Below are 17,720 nucleotides of genomic sequence, written 5' to 3' on the forward strand. Positions count from 1 at the left end.
CACATTAACCAGCCAGCCATTCCTCCCACACCTGAACATCTCCTCACACACACCCTAATCTCACAAAGCGCTGAGGAAATAGTCCCAGCCAAACAACATAAGTTAAATCCAACTAAAGGTCCTGAGGCCAAAATGACCCATAGAATGTAACTACTGTACTCAAACAGGACACAAACAGGCGATACAAAAGCAAATGCAAAAGTTGCATGCTGTTCTTTATCCATGTATGGTCTTTTAAAACTCTTTTTTTAACTGTCCTTGTCAGTGAATGACTGAGGAATGTGCTCTGTACAAATATATCACATTCTTCCTGAAAACTTCTGCATTACTGAGGATTATGGAGGCATGCAAACAAGGACACCACCTGTCAATCATACCAACATCTGTCTTAGTAGTGCTCAGAAAGAGTTCCCTAGGTGTAGAGCAATTAAAAAAATAAATAATAATTAAATAATAATTAAATTAAAAATAGTTAAATAATGCAAATTAAATTAGATGTAGACTGATAGATCAGAAGCATTGTAAAACATTTAGATGCGTGAAGAGATAAATAGACCTACATGTGAGCAGTGTTCTACATTTGGACATGTTTCTCACTGTAATGTCTGTAAGGACTTTTTACACTTTTTAGACAAGGTAATACAAAGTTTTCAAGTTACACTTATTGCAGTTAAATATATATATATATATATATATATATATATATATATATATGTGTGTGTGTGTGTGTGTGTGTGTATTTTAATTCTACTTCTTTTAATTAAATATGTATCACAGTCCTAATTGCCGTTTGATATAGCAATTTAAATTTCAAAAATAGAATTGAAATTTGAAAGGCATTCTCAGTTCATTTCAAAACTGCACACAACCCTGATAGATAGATAGATAGATAGATAGATAGATAGATAGATAGATAGATAGATAGATAGATAGATAGATAGATAGATAGATAGATAGATAGATAGATAGTTCACATTGCAATAACTAATTAACATCAAGTTAACAATTGTAAAAGGGTGGTTTGTTGATAGTTTCTGTTAACTTGCATAGTTAATGTTAAAAATGAAACCTTATTAGGCAACTGCCTTTCAATCTTTAAATTAAACAGCAGATTAATTTATTTACTTGTTTGTTTGTTTGTTTGATTAAAAAAAAACACAAAAACTATAAATATTAATGAACTAAATGTAAATTAATGTTAAAGTCAGAAGAGTTCCAGTCAGAGACAAATGAAGGCTAAGGGCGATTTGGGTAGAAGGGGTGCAGGCGGGGGTGTGTTGGTAATATTCATTAAGTACACACACACACACACACACACACACACACAGCGGCGGCGGCAGCAGGGCGGTTAACCCCCTGCACACTGAAGCTCTGCCTGCTGCTGTAGGGCTGGAACATTCCTGCTCTGACGGGCTGCTGAGCAATATGATCCCCTCTCTCTCTCTCCGTGTGTGTAGAAGAAGACAGAAGTAGTAGCAGAGAGAGTGAACGTGTGCAGGGAAGAGAGAGGACTGAGGGAAACTCACTTACTACGAACTTCACCGGGATCTGAAGGTTTGAGTACTTACGGTGACTCCGCGGCGTTCACGCGCCTCTGGGGGACAGAAAGAGAGTGGGACGGCGTATCGTTACTAATTAACCCCCCTGTTGTTTTGCACTTTGCGCCCGCGTCTAATGGAGGGCCCCGTGCGGATCTGCCATCTAGAGAATGTGCTTCACTGCTAGTGTGTCCGGCTGCCAGCAGCTTTTGCCCTCCTGTAAAAGGTAAGAAACTCCGGGGAGACTTCACCCACCGCCACGGACGAGCTGCGTGGAGAGTCTCTCCCGATGAAAAGTGTAACAGTGTGGAAAGTTCATGTCTACTCACTTACTTTTCCTGCTCGAGACGCAGTTGTCTGCACTGCAGACACCATACATGAGGGGAAAGTGTTAAATGTCAAGTGTTAAAAATGACTTTTGTTTTTTTCTGGAATGATTTTTCCCCCTTCAGACTAAAGTGTGCAGAAGGTTTAGCTGGAAACCTCGACTTCACTCTAAACTGTCTAGATGTATAGGTGTAAAGTGCCAAGTGCTAAAGTTTATTTTGGGCATTCATAAATAACCCTTTCTCCAAAATGTAAAGAGTTTAGAAACAAAGTTTCAATTGTAGAAATCAAATTTCAAGACTTAAACAATTTGAGTGATAAACGGCATATGTACAAAAGTGTAAAGACTTTATCTAAGTTAATGTAAAGGATGTAGAAAAGACGTTTAAAGTGTACAATAAAAGTTTAACAGAAAATTTTAAAAGGAGTATGATGTTTGGAAACAGTTTTAAGATTTTGAAATGCAAATAAGCTAAAAGTTTACAGAACCTTAAGTGTAAAAGGTTGGAATGCATGAACACCCCTTTGTGTAAAGTGTGTTGAAACAAAGTATCTAGAGTCAGAGACCATTCAAACTGTTCCTTTGTAAAAGTGGAAAGCATAAAAAAACTTTCAGTCCCATGAATGAAATCATTTCAGTTTGCCATGAGTTTGAGTTGACTTAAGTTTTTTTTTTCTGACAGTGACTTTAATCTTAATTTTAACTGTATAAACACAACATGATGTTCCTGTTGCCCTTGGGGCGCTTTTAGAGTTATCTCAGTAAAAATGAAAACATTACACTATTGGACACGTTTTTCTCTGTGACAAGTGTTTTGTTAGTGGTGTTAGTCTGGTCATAAGCTCTTTAGTCTCTTATAGGAAATGCTTGGCTATTAAATGCATGTTTTTGTTTGTAAATACAACATTGAACTGGAGTGCAAAATTACTTAATGTAATATATATATATTTTTTGGATAAAATTCTTCATGTAATTTATGGATGTCAAATTGTACGTCTTTTTTAACATTGAAAAAAAGGAAATTTCTTTACCATTGTTGCAGTTTAAAGATAGCAATTTCTTGATGAGAACAAACCCCGAAATATGTATTAGTCAGACCTCGGCTCAGAAGACAGAGACAGAACCCATGGGTTTTTGTTCTTGAAAATAAATATCACTACACTGAAAGACAATAAAACTGTAAAATAGAAAACAACAAACAGAATCTTTCATAGAATAGAGAATCCATGGAGTGGGATATATTAGAGCTGCATTTTAAATAACATAAATAATGTAGTCGACCTAATGACCAGTTCAATTTCAGCATTTACAGATAAAATGTTTAAAAGTGTTTGAAAATATTCATATTTGTTGTAGATTCAAATATAGGTTTGCATTGTAAAGAGGCAACAAACTGTGCCAGAATTTAGTAATATTTTAGAAGAATTGCTCCTGTCAAATAGTTTTTTTTTGCAAGCCTTTTGAGAAGATATTTCTTTAAATATTTGATTAAAATAATTAAAGGAAATCTATCTATTTGTATAAAAAACCTATTGGTTGAAAGATAAAACTCTCTGTAGAGTGTGAACCAACCCAAATTCATATTAAACCTCTCATAATAGTCACCGTGTACTTTGGGATAGATTATAAGTTTTAGATTTGGTAGGCTGATGTATCTTGGGTCTATTTATTTTAACTGCATAGGAACTGCATAGGCATAGATTATTAAAAAAAAGAGAGATTGTTTATATGCATACTGATGTTTATGATTCCGGCAGCAGATAGAGGTTTGTTTCTATGTATTGTTCCTCTTTTGGGCTTAATGACTCTTTTGATGTTCTGCTTCTAAAGAGGCGTAAGTGGATGCCTATACATGTGGCATGTGAGTGTCTTTTGTGTGATCAGAGAGGTTAGGACAACATGACTGCTGGGTAACAAAGCCCTCATGCTCTCTGCTCGGGAGAGAAAGAGACCGAGAGATATCAAGATACCAGCACAAAAAAAGTTGTAAAAAGTGCTTTCCAGGAAAGCCAAGTGTAATGATTTAATGTAAGAATGTGACTACATGTCATTTTAATTTTTGCTACATTCACAGCTTTTTACCACTCCGTGCATTTAGCTGAAAATTGCTATGCAGTTATGCTGCGGTATTTTATGGGACGTGTGATGAGACTGAGAGACTGTAGGACAGCAGAGTTAACTTTTATCATATCTTTGTTTTTGTCCAGACAGGAATTCTGAGCTCGGTCACGTATAATCCAACTTGTTCTCTTTCACCTGTTGGCTCTCTCCATCTCTCATTCTTTAGATGATCTTGTCAGAATAAAATATGGCGAGAAAGACAACTGTGCTGATGGGTGCTCTTCATAATCACTACACAACAAATTCTCACTTTGCACAGTTGGAGCTGTCGAAATTGTTTCCTGTCGCTCTAAAACAATGTTTAGAGTTCATAACCGCAAATGTATAGTACATATATAGCTTGAGTTGTGTTTTAAATACATTGTGGTGGTAGAAGGTTTCAATTTGATTGTATTTTTGGTCTGTTCAGGATGTCTCTTTTCTCTTCATCTTAGGAAATAGTTTTTGCCTTTTGTTATATCAGAGCTATTAATGACTTAATAACTTAACTTTTTGATGGTTCAGCTGTTTTCTAAAGAGTAGTATTATACCCCCGGTTTCACAGACAAGGCTATAATCCCAGACTAAAATGCATGTCTGTACGAAACGTGCACTGAAATATCTTAAAATATATTGGTACTTTTGATTTGTCTCAAGATGCACACCAGTAATGTTTTTTTCTAAGACACATTTATAAAATATACTTAAATGTCTTAATTGAACTATGGCCTAATCCTGGCTTAACTTAAGCCTTGTCTGTGAAACCAGGCCATAGCTTGACAAAATGCTACATTTAAAATGATAGTTAATAAAGGCCTCCTAAACCGAATCTGTGCACTTCTGTGCACAAAAATATCCAATGTATGTAATCTCTAGCTTCCGCTAACTGGTACGCGCGTTCACAAGAGGAATGGCGTTCCGGCTGGATGAAGTAGGATATGAGTGCAGCGTAAGCTCCAGTGAGAACATGTGCATGTCGGACGCAACACAAATGTGGGTGGATCCAACATAGCATAAGCGTAACTGTTATTCAGTGCTTCAACAAAGACTATATGATGCCTTTAAAAGCAACAGGCAAAGAAATTATGAACATTCAGTTTGATAGCAGGTCGTGGAAGTCAAGGCTGTAGCTAAAATGCGGAATGAAGTTTAATTTATTAGTGCATTCCTGAAGTGGAACGGATTTGAGTGGCGCTACTCTGAAAAGTGAACAAACATATGCGCTGAATTAGAGATGGTAAAAGTGAGTGGGTCCAATATCATTGATCTTAAAAACTGTGTGGGTCTTATCCCACCCACATACAATGGTTCTGATGCCCATGGGTGAGAATACCAAGTTTTGTTTACAGGTGCAAAGGAAGAAAAGTATCTTTGTTTAGCAAAGGCTTATATCTTGGTTTGTATTAAAATCCTCCAACATTTTTCTTTTACAAATCCTTATCTTGTACTTGTTTTCCTCTCTCCTCTGCACTTTCACGTTCGTCACTTCGCATTGCCTGCATCCTACGTCAACTACGCCTTCAATGTTTTGATGTTATTTTGAATTGCACACATAGCTTTAAAAGCAAATAATAATAATTAAAAATTTGTAGCAGCAGAAATCAATTTATTCTGGGAAATCAGTTTGTTGAGATGGTGATGTGAATGTTTTCAATTTGAATTCCTGCATTTAAAATCTTTGTGTGTGTGCTTTTTTAATCGTTTTTTAAAAATAAACTACTGTTCTATTTTTTGTCTGTTTTATTTTTGTGGTGTCACGCTAATTGAGAAACCCTTGAAGAATTTAATACTTAAAATGTAATACTCCTCTATGTAATGTCAGTGTAATTAGCTTGACTTGTACCATAGCTAACACTAAACTGTTTAACTGCTTTAAATTTAGAAGCTTGAATCTCAGGAAGCTAGTTACATTTTGGTAGCTTGTAGGAAATGTGTATCTCATACTTTAATGGTGATGTTTCGCCATATTATTATTATTATTATTATTATTTTTATCAGCTTAAAAAGAGAAGGATGAAAAGATTGTTTCTGGTCCTTTTCCTCCAGTAGCTTTTATCAATCACAGATAGTGTTTATTAAGCTCCCACATCTCAGATGGGATCTCCATTTTCTGTCTGCTACTAGAATGCAACGATGCCCGTATGCTTCCACTGTTTCAAACAGACTTTTCTTACATAGGGGCTGCACTTAGAATCTGGTGGAGTTGACGTTACAGAAAACATCACCCTGAATATTTTTCAATGAGGCTTTGGGCCACAGATGGGCACCTTCAGAGAACTCGCGCTCTCAAGCTCTGTGTTTTTTTTTTTCCCTGGAGGGGGGAAAAGCAAGCATTTCCAGTTAATACATATGCTTTAGTCGAATGATTACTAGTTTCTGAGGTCACTCTTTTTGCACAACATAGCATTTATTTTTCTAGATAAGCTGGATCGAGAAGTACTTATTAGGGCCCGAGCACCGATGGTGTGAGGACCCCATTGGATCTGCTCTGTTTCTTATTATTATTCTTCCGCTTCTCCAAAATGAATCGCATTTTTGAGGGCTTAAACATGCTCAAAAAGTCATGAAACTTTGTACACGCGTCAAACCTGGTGAAAATTTTCGTCTGATATAGGATTCAGAAGAGGGTGTGGCAAAATGGCTCGACAGCGCCACCTAAAACTAAAAAAATCAACAGCCTTCCAGCTATGTTTCACGTACATGCACGAAAATTGGTACACACATGTAACACACCAATACCTACAAAAAAGACTCTTGGAGCAAAATTCTAAACCCAACAGGAAGTCGGTTATTTTGTGCAATTTTTGTCATTTCCATGCATTGTATTTTAACGAACTCCTCCTAGAGATTTATTCAGATCAACACCAAATTTGGTACGCCTAATCTAAAGGCCTTTGCGATGTTAAATGTTGCGAAGATCTTGAGTTTTCTTCGAAGGGCGTGTCTGTGGCGGCTTGGCGAATTTTGATGATTCGCCATGAAAAATGAAGTTGCTATAACTGAGACATACAATGTCCAATCTGCCCCAAACTTCACATGTTAGATAAGACTTCTGCCCCTAACAGATCTACATGCCCGTATTCAGTTATAGTCATAGCACCACCTGCTGGCAACAGGAAGTGACATATTTTACGCTGTGACAAACTTCTCCTAGAAATATTTTGACATTTAATGTATTTTTTGTGGTCAGTCTAATCTAAAGGCCTGTGCAATGTTAAATTGTGTAGATCTTGAGTTTATGTTAAAGGGCGTGTCCATGGCGCCATGACAAAATTTGAAGGCTCGCCACAGCAAGAGAAGTTGTTGTAACTCAGGCATAAAATGTTCGATCTTCCCCAAACTTCACATGTTCGATAAGAGTCCTGACCTGAACATATCTGAAGGCCAATATTCCATTATAATGATAGCGCCACCTGCTGGCAACAGGAAGATTGACACATATATGAAATATAATTTGATATATTTCACTTATATTTATGAATTTAAATGCACATTTCTCACCGTTCACCTTTTTACTAAAGCCATTCGCTGCCGGTGAGCCTGGGTGCAAGGGCCCGTTCATCGCTGCTTGCAGCTTTAATTTTCAATTGCTTTTGCTTCCCCATTTTGTTTCCTTTCATGTTTGTGATCAAGCCCTCTTAGTTTTCTAATTAAATGACTTGATGACACTTTTGTGATTGTAAAGTCATGACCCATCAGTGTTCCTTTGCTAATTACGACCGTTTATAAATCATTAGCAGGGCATTGGTTATCCAGTACACACTGCAGCTAAACCCTGCAGTTCTATTTAGAGCGCTAGAATAATGTTTGGCTGTGTAGAGGGTTCTGGGTAATGATAAACACATGGGGCTGTTGAAAAGGTATGCTAAGTGGCCAATTTGAATATAAGCATGTGTAATGATTCAGACCCAGTGATGGCCTTTCCAGTCATTCTGGTGGTCTGTCGTAGTTTGTCGCAGTTTGTGGGTTGGAAACACTACTTTAGATCAATACATGGGCAAGCAAAAACCCTGTATCAGTAGTAAGGACTATGCTTGTTGTAAGAGATCAGTTTTGGGGAATGAGCAATTCAGACAATGATTTGTGCAATATATATATATATATATAATGCAGAATATAAATGCATATTAATTGTGAGTGATGAATGTGTTTGAGTAGCTTTGAGCACCAGTCTGGGCATATTGGCATGAGAGACTTGAATGAAAGTGAGAAAGTTGGAGAATCAGTAACGGGGCACTCAGTGTGTATTTAGGGAGTCATCCTCTGCCCTGCCTCTGTAGCCTAACAGATGTTAGGAAGCTTTTTTTTTAACGCCTGCTCTGGGCAGCGAGGGATGAAAGTGATTTCGTAGGGCTGTGTGTTTTGAAGGTTTATTTAGCTTGGGGCTATGATCTTTGCTTTTACCACCATTCCATAGATGGTGAGATGAAGTAATAAAGTTTCACATGGGGCTGGACGATATTTCTCAATAAACTAATGTCTTAATGTAGTAATAATAATAATAAAAAAAAATGATGGATATTCAATAAATTGCCTTTTTTATTTCTTGCTGACAGGACAAATGTGGTCTTGCAGTATGGCAAGCATACAGTCACACTGCATATTTAATCGGCCCCAGTCTGATTAGAGGAACCACCAAACAAATGTGAAGTTATTTTTAATATGGACCATGACGTACAACTTCGAACAGTATAAAGGATTTCATAGAGGTGGAAGATTTCATGATGGTGCATTACACATACCATAAATACAGTGATACTCAGTTGGTCCACCACTCGGAATAATTGCCTTTAATCCTTGAAGTCCATTTCTCATTAGTTTGGGTTAGCTGAGAGTCGTCGTCCTTCTGGAGTGCCTTAGGAACTGGAGAGGGATTACAGCTGGCTGCCAAAGCTTTGCTGTGATTTAGGGCTATGGAAGTGGTGATGGATACTGTCCAGCAGTTATGTACTTTGGGTGAATGGTACAACGCTCAGGTTTTGTTTCTCGCTCAGCAGATTGTTGCAAATTGTGCTCTAAAAAGATTATCCTAACACGATGCAATTCACTGGATGCCAAGGTCATCTCCGTCTGGTCTGAGGCAACAATAAGAATTTATTTTTTCATGATTCATTGACCATCATACTTTTAATGTCCTTAGAGTTAAACAGACAATGTAGACACATCTTTAAATCTACTCCCTAGTTTTTATGTGTAATTAATTGGAATACTACATAGAAAAGCTATACAATCGGCTCACCTATGAGCCAGATATCAAAATATTTTCATCCCAAGCTTTGTCATTATACCTTTGTGGCACTGCAAAGACTGAACTAAAATAATTACAACTTTTATTAGGAGCATGGAAATTAAATGATGAGTACAGTCAATTCCAATAGTCTAGATTTCAGTATATCAGAGATGTACTTTGACTCCTGTGTGTGTTAATGGAACAGTTGTGCAGGAAGTTTACTCATCTGATGGGTGTGTTGTCGTTTAAAGGGATAGTTCTCCTAAAAATGAAAATTCTGTAATCATTTACTCACCCTCAAGTTGTTCTAAACCTGTTTCTGGTCCCCACTGAACAAAACAATACTATGGAGATCAGTGGGGACCAGCAACTGTTTTGTTACCCACATTCTTTAGAATATATTCTTTTGAGTTCAGCAGAAGAAAGAAATTCATACAGGTTTAATAGAACTTGGGGAAATGACTAGGGCTGGAACAGAATATTTGATTATTTGAATATTCGTTTGTTGAGTTGGCATTTGATTTTCAATTTTGAGATTCTAATAATCTAAACACCTGGCATCCCCCACGAAAAGGTCTTCATTCGGACTTGAATATAGCTGCTTTTTTGCTATCGGGCCGAACGGTTCCAAGGACTGTCAGGTATAGTTTATTTTATATTTCCCGTCAAGAGGCTTTTTTTCTGTTATTGAACATAAGTAAATCTCAGATAAAAAAGGAGTACCAAAAACTGAAATATCTGATCATCGTCCATATCGCTGTTTATATATCACCTGCATCACCAAAGCAACGACTGACGCATTTGTATTACATTCCAAAGAGCTCCGTTATTAGCATCACAGTGGAAAATTAAACCGTATCCGTTCTGACTGGCCCGGATCGGCACTGAAAAGTGGCTTATGAATCGCTCATGAGTGAACGTCATGATTCAGTTCAACTGGAAGAGAAGACAAAAATGCAGAAGACCTCTGCTGTGTGGGTGCACTTTAATTTGAATGAGAACAAGACAAATGCAGTGTGCCAGATATGCATATTGAAACTGGCCTACCACAACAGCACATCAAATAAAAAAAAATCATAATTTGCTTGGAAAATACTTGCGAATACGGCAGCCAATTAAAAAAATTTTACAGTAGCCCAGCCTAGTTTAAAGTTTAAAGCATTCAATTCTCACGGACCGACCATCTCACAGAGAACGCACGATCATGCTGGATAAAAATGCACACTCCATAAGATCACAAGTTTGCAAGGTTTGTGAAATTAAATTTTCATTAGCCATTCAAAGATTTGTTTAAATTATATAAATGTGTATTTGCTTAATGCTGATGGCAAACAAGAAAGTAATATAATGTTTGCCTTTCTGTTACTGATAATATAAAAGCAAACGTTATAATACTTTTTGTATACATGAATTCCTTCGTTTCACTGTTCTATCTGATTATTAGACAGACTTCTATCTGTATTAGACAAAACTGTTAATGACGACAGCGAACAAGAGGGAAAATGTGTGCTGTGTGCTCTCAGACGCTTTCAAAGTAAAAGTTTCGCCTCAAACACATCGGCCAAGCAGAAAAACTTATTGGCCAATGCCAATATTTAAACAAAATGGCAAATATCGGCCGATATATCAGCCTTGGCGATATATCGGTCGACCACTAATAATTATCGAGAAGACCAAATTGCTCAAGGAAGTTGCTTTATGGAATTATGCACACTTAGCTGTTGTTGGTCAAATAAACTAAATCGACTTTGTCAATATATGGGACAGTTACAGAATACTAGGGTAATGTTGGGAGTGAACTTCTGAACTTTACACATTGATGACAGTTCCCACATTTAAAAAAGACAGAGGAAGCCCTGACCCTGTGCATAATGTAGAAGGGTTTTTTTGCATCCTCAGCACCTTCCTGTTTTTAAGATTCATTTATCTGAGACTTCCTGAACTGACCCTCCTTCACCAGATCCTCTTCTAAGTCCAGCATTGAGAGCAGCCAGAACTCTTCCTTGTATCTTTTCCCTTTTTTTCTCCTTCAGTATGAGTCCAGCTACACCACAGCATTCTGTTTCAAACACTGCAGCCCATAAGCGACATTTGACATGGGTTTTCTCTGTAGCCTAGTGCCCATGCCAGGCAACAGATCAGCAGGACTATATTGAGGCAAAAGCAGCCATGGGTGGCTCCTCCTTGCTCCTGACAAACAGACTGTTTGTTTGGAAGGGCTACATAACTGGTGGATCAGAGTCTGAGGCACTGTGGGTAGTACTACTGTTAGGCTTTTGCTTGTAAGTGCCATTTTGAGACTTGCATTGTGGGAAGAGTCAGCCCCTCTACGGAACAAAGTTAAATGGTCATTTATAGTCTTTTTCAACTGCTTGAGGAAACAGGAATTAATTACAGGGGTAAGCCCAAAGAAAGCCCTACATTATTACACATCTGACCCATCTCTTTACAACAACCCAAATTAGATTAAGATACAGGATGGGAGATGCATAATATTTATCGTTCTCGAAAAAACAAGCTTCCTGGTCTGTGTCTTGTAAAACCTCATCCATTGGTGATCTGAATGAGGCCTTTTATACACTTTCCCCATCTGTTGAATCTAGTGTGCCACCATTTTCCTTCCAATAATAGAAAAAGTCTACTACAAATGTAGTGATTGCAAGCTGTATTATTATTATTATTATTATTATATTTTATTAAAGTTATGTTGTTATTGGCACCGTCTGATGCCACTGTCAAGAATCTGCTCACCTCCAGGATAAGACAATGGCTGAAGCATGAGCATGACCGAGAGTTCAGCTATCTGAAATGAAGCCAGTAATAGCAATTCAGACAAGCACGTTTGTTGAACTCACACCACACAATTTGTTTTGTTATTTTGGAAGCTGTGGAACACATGACCTCTTGGCTTGCAGAGGGCTACAAGACAAGACAGATAAACATTTAGACAACCTAAATAGATTCAGTCAGAGGCAGTGTTTGGAGTGGATATTTATTTCAGAGCCCTCAAGCTTGTGCATACAAGGCAGAGAGTTGGCCTTATGTTTGGGGGGTTTCAACACACTCAAAGTATAATTCAGCCTTCTAAGCCTCTAACAATTTGTTTGTTTTTGTTCTATAATGTAATTTTTTTTTGGAAAACCCAATGCTTGAAACGGCACAGCATTATACCCTAAAACTAATCAATTATTCACCATGAATCTTGACCCTTTTTTATCTAAACATTTTCTTGGTTCAGTATATATTACATATCTAGTTGTGAATTTTATCTTTTACACTCTTCAGTCTTTGGCCAGCATGAATGTTAGAGTAATGTTCCTGGTCTTCATTATTTGCCAGTGAAGATTTCAGGTCCTGCTGTCATCTTGTTTTTGTTTTGTGCATGCTTTGAATCGCAACTTCTAATATATGTCCCTGCCCTGTGAGTGCTTTTGGTTGGAGGCCAAAGACCTATCGGCGGGATACTGAGCAGGACCTGTTGTGTAGCTCTATGTCCAGCTTAGTTGCCATGGTGATGGAGAGGTGATGGAATCCAGGAGGGCGAGGGAGGACTGAATCTGAGCTGAAGCAGAGAGAGAGGAGAGCAGAGATATGTAGACATTAGATGAAAAATCACTAGCTGCCACCAACTTTTCTGCAGCTGTCATCCTTTTAAAAACTTGAGTCTGTTTTTAAATTTGTAAGACTTAAAAAGCATCTAGAGGGAACATGGACCAGTCCTGCTTTTCCAACATGAGAACCACAGCACAATGTGTCTGAAACATGTGCATGTAACTAGGACACAGCTTTGACATGTTCCTGTTTTTGAGTGCTTGGCATACACATAGAAGTCATCTAATGCTCTGCTGTCTCTAACCGCCATACATACACACTAATTCTCATCCTCTACTGCTTGGCTGATGAATAAAACACTCTTGGCACAGCCTGCCTATCAACTTTGTCTCTCAGCACACCCTCTGGTCAGACAGAACCGCTGTCTCTCCTGTCTGTAACATTCCTCCTCTCCATTAGAATTACCCTTCCTGTGTGCAAACGTCCCCTCGAGGGTTCTGAGTAGCTGTGAACTCAGCTGGAAGGATATTCTGTAACTCCCACAATACTGTGGGTGTTGTTAGTTAAGCATTTTGCTTTTCCACAGTTTTGGCTGTGGCCTTGTGCGACAGAATATCCTGAGATCTATTTCCAGTGTCTGAGACGACCCTATTGAGTTTCAGCCTTTTGCCTAATCCCTGTTGTTGAAAACCTTGGGAATGGCCCCTTTACCTCTGCACCCCTCCTCTGTCACCACCTCCCCTTCCACACCGCCACTGCCTCCTGTTCCCAGGCAAACAAGACACCACAGAACAACTCCAATTAAAAGGGTTCTTCTGTACTGTACTGGGACTAAGGGTCTCCCTCCCTCCCCATCTTACCGGGTGATCTGTGTGTAGAGTGTTTGTGACCAAAGCAAAGCTGCCCGGGGCAGGAATTAGCACTGTCTCCCTGGTCTGAAGCCTGGCACTCATGGTAAGGAGGCGGAGGTAGACCGGGTTGTTTCTGCTGAGAATCCCCGTGGGAGGAGAGAGGCGGGAAAGAGATGTGTGTGTGTTCTTGGTAAACAGTGCTTTGTTAGAGGTGACTGTCTGATCCCTGGGGCCTCTGTTCTCATTCCTGTCTTCTCTCCTCCCCTCCCATCTTTCCTTTCACTGTTAACCACGCCATGGTCGTCCAGGCTGTGCCTCATCAACCCACGAGCATCTCACCTCAGGGCTGCCTGAGATACAATTTCCTGTCAACAGAGAAGCTGCTTTTTGCAGATGGGGGAGGCCAGTCCTAGGATGTAGTATCATACTCCTGATGTAATGCCTCTTTACACTCATACATACTCACCCACTCTTTCACTAAAGAGAGCAGTTGAAGGTTAACTTTTGTTTGCCCTTTCTTAGGCATTGTAGCATTCTGAATGCTGATAAGTGCTGCCTAACTGCAGTTTGATTCTCATCTCTGTTCATGGTAAAAGACAGAGCAAATGCTCCCCTTTTAATGCTTAGTAGCTTACAGATTTCTCTTACTCTCTCTCTCTCTCTCCTGTTCCTTTTCCTCTCTCTCTTTTTAATAATGTCAGCCCCCTTTAAACACTGCTCAGTTCAGAGGCCCAGTATTTCCATTCATTAGTCCCATCTGCATGGCCTGGAGCATCCCTCATTCCTGCCACTTGTAGCCTGTTATAGCCCCACTCGGGTCATCCATACTGGACCTTGGTTCCCATCCCCTCTTCAAGTCTCTTAGTCCTTCTCCCTTTCCTGATTTATATTGCTTGCCAGGTCTCTCTGATTGCACCAAATCAAGACATTGTACTGTCAGTTGACTGTGAGGATTACAAGTAAGGTTCACACTGTATGAGTTTGTCTGTCAGCCATTATCTTGGGAAATTAGCCGAGGTTTAGCAACTATTCACCTCCCGATGAATCCTCTTTTTTTCTCACTGACACTCCATTCCTCACACTCTCCTACCTTCTGTTCTACCTGCCTCAATTTTTGTTTTCTCTCACTTTTGAGGGGCTTACTCCATTCACTTATTGTTTTTCTTTTTCTTTCATTTTTGTAATCTCTCTACTTTGTTGTTCTCCTTCACCTCACTCTCTTGTCTGTGGAATGTAGGGGGGGGGGGGGGGTCAGATCAAACTATCAGAAATTATATTCACTTATTCTTCTGATTATGTTCTCTGTTTTTCACTCTCCTTCTTCTCATGGTGCCCCTAATGTTTCTGCTGCTTTCTGCATTCCCTAATAAACATAGCCATATGACACATTTGTTCGTTTAATAAGATGAGCATTTACATCCATTTTGTTGAGCTTTACGTGCTAGGTTTGTTTGTTTGTTACCTGTCAAGTTCAGGCATTTACTTTTATACCAGTTGTGACCTGTTCTTCTATAGCCCTATGGGATCCTTTGTTCGTGTTTACTCAATATGACAGGGATCTTGGGCAGAGGGCAGATGACCCTTTTTAAGCACTGCCTGCAGAGAAAGAGTCATTCTTGTTCACACCTTTTTTCATAGGTCTTCAGTTGCCACTTCACGCCCACTTTACACACACATCTAGGGGCTTGTCAGACTGTTTATTTTCTTTCCTGTCATCCTGTTTTATTTTCTGCTTACACTGCATCCATCTTTCTGGCAGATTTCTCCTGCATTCCAGCAGAATGTTTTTGTAGTGCCTATGTGTCACATACAGATATCCACCCTTATTTTTAGCAGAGATAGACTGTACTAAACTTGAATTAATGGCTGCGATAGTCTTGGTAAAACTGCAGAAGATATAATTGTAAAGATGGATGCTCTTAGACATCCCGAGGAGTCTTGCCTTTCTTCCCTGCACTTTGGCAGGATCTCAGGTATGACCCTGGACTTACTCCCTCATTCCAGAGAGAAGACAGTAAGGAAAACCAGTTTTCACTAGGTGTGTAAGAAAATATTGATACACGTAAGTAAAAAGATAAAAATAAAAGAAAATATAAAAAAATAACAAGATTCATGGCAGTTGTTTCGTTTGAGTTTATTTCCCAACCTCTAGATGGCAGTCTTCATCTCTGAACATATCCTGAGTGACAGGAAATACCAGTATTAGAGCACGCAACTAAAGTAGTTCGCTGCTAGTAATGGGGGGTGAAAGATTTGTCCCTGTTCCTGTCTTGGTGTACAAAGCTGTAGAGTACCATCATTTGGGCTTTTGTGGTAACGTCCACTGCGGGACTGTGGCACTCGCTCCGCCTCGGTTCTGCCGCTTGCCGCGACCCGTGTGAAGAGGCTCGTGTGGGGCGCAGCAGGCGGGAGGGTCGTCCCATGACTGCACCCTTCTCTCATTTTGGGGGCGTTTTGTGCAGTTCGTGTGGCACTCTCGTCGCAGTTTCGGTGGTTTCCACACGGAAAATAAATACAAACGGAAATACTTCAGACTTATGTGCCCTCTAGAAGCTTGCGTTGCTTGATGGTGCTATTCCAAAGAAGCACAAAGTCACTTTTACAGACTTTTAAATTAAATGTCCCCTCCTGGTAGAATGACCTGCCCAACTCAATCTGAGCAGCCGAGTCCTTAGCCATCTTCAAGAATCGGCTTAAAACCCATCTCTTCCATCTTTATCTGACCCTTTAACTTTAGCACTCACTATTATAATTCTATTTTTAAACCTAACACTAGCTTGCTCTGTTCCCTTTATCTATTCTATCTGTTTTTTTTTCATTCACTATACAATTAACAAAAGCAAAAAAAAAAAAAAACTACCTTGCTCTATTCTTTTTCTGTTCTATCTGTTTTCTTTTTATTATTATATTATTTAAAAGCTCCTGCTACGTGTACTGCGTTTAAGCTAGCTGAGACTTGTTATAGCACTTATATATCATTGCTCTTTTGTTGTTTTTGATTGCTTCCATTGTCCTCATTTGTAAGTTGCTTTGGATAAAAGCGTCTGCTAAATGACTCAATGTAAAAACCTGTCAAATTCAAGTGGAAATGTTAACTTCGGTACCAAGTTGGTACTAAAAAAATGAAAATGTCACGGTTCCAGGTTTCTTTAAGTACCGGTGGTACCGAGGACCAAGTCAACCCGGTTGTTGACGCATACAACGCTATGATTTCTGCGAAGCAGAAAACGCATACGGAATCTCAAAATCCAGTCATGAAAATGAAACTTACATTTTAATATGAACAGTCACGGAATTTGTCAAAGTTAGCATAAATTAATCATATCAAATCTCCGCAAAAGTTGTTTGAAATATGAATCCTGCATGTTCTGCGCGTCTCTGTGTGAATGAATGAATGGAAGAGACATGCGGGTTTGTTTACTACATAGACTAAAGCGCGTGACGCTTGCAGTAATTTCAGCATCTGCCATCTCAATGAGGACATAAATACATAAACTACATCACCAGAACTGTTTTGAGTCACTTCACAAGCATTTTACTGTTTCATTTGAGTAAAACCAGTGTCAAAATAAAAGTAGCCCGTCAAAATAAAAGGTAATTTCTACATAAAGGCATTGTGTTAGAAATATAACTATTATTGAGTAGAATGTATGTGATACTGCTACTATAATAATAAAACTTTATTTTTAAAGAAATAAATCACACAATATTTTTTCCATGTTTAAATTTTAATAGCAAATCCCCTTTATTTATCAAAAAAATTTTTTTGCATTTAATTAAAAGAAAAATTGAATTTGGGTTAAACTTGTTTACTGTTTTTCATAATTATATTACTTGTAGAAAAACTTTAAACATAATTGTAAATAAGTATAAAGAATGGCATTGGTTTTATTTTTAGTGATAAAAAGTGTTTTTTTCTTTTATTTAATTAGAATATTTTTGTGTTTTGCTTTGGTACCGAAATTGGTACCAAGAACCGTGGATTTTCACTGGTATCGGTACCGAATACTGAAATTTTGGTACCGTGACAACACACACACACACACACACACACACACATATATATATGTGGTCTTTTTATAAAAATACATTTTATACATATTATACATTTAACTGAATGA

The 17,720-nt window shown here is 38.5% G+C and overlaps 1 protein-coding gene across 1 annotated transcript in view; it reads left to right on the top strand.

The window, feature by feature from the left end:
- The first annotated feature begins 1,360 nt into the window (after window positions 1-1,360).
- Window positions 1,361-17,720, top strand: part of LOC132155891 (cell adhesion molecule-related/down-regulated by oncogenes-like) — a 44,252-nt gene continuing 27,892 nt past the window's right edge. The window contains exon 1 of the mRNA XM_059564649.1: window positions 1,361-1,764. The gene's annotated coding sequence lies outside the window, so the exon portion shown is untranslated. The remainder of the gene's footprint in view (window positions 1,765-17,720) is intronic.

This window comes from Carassius carassius, chromosome 13 (assembly GCF_963082965.1).
Source record: "Carassius carassius chromosome 13, fCarCar2.1, whole genome shotgun sequence".
NCBI lineage: Eukaryota > Metazoa > Chordata > Actinopteri > Cypriniformes > Cyprinidae > Carassius > Carassius carassius.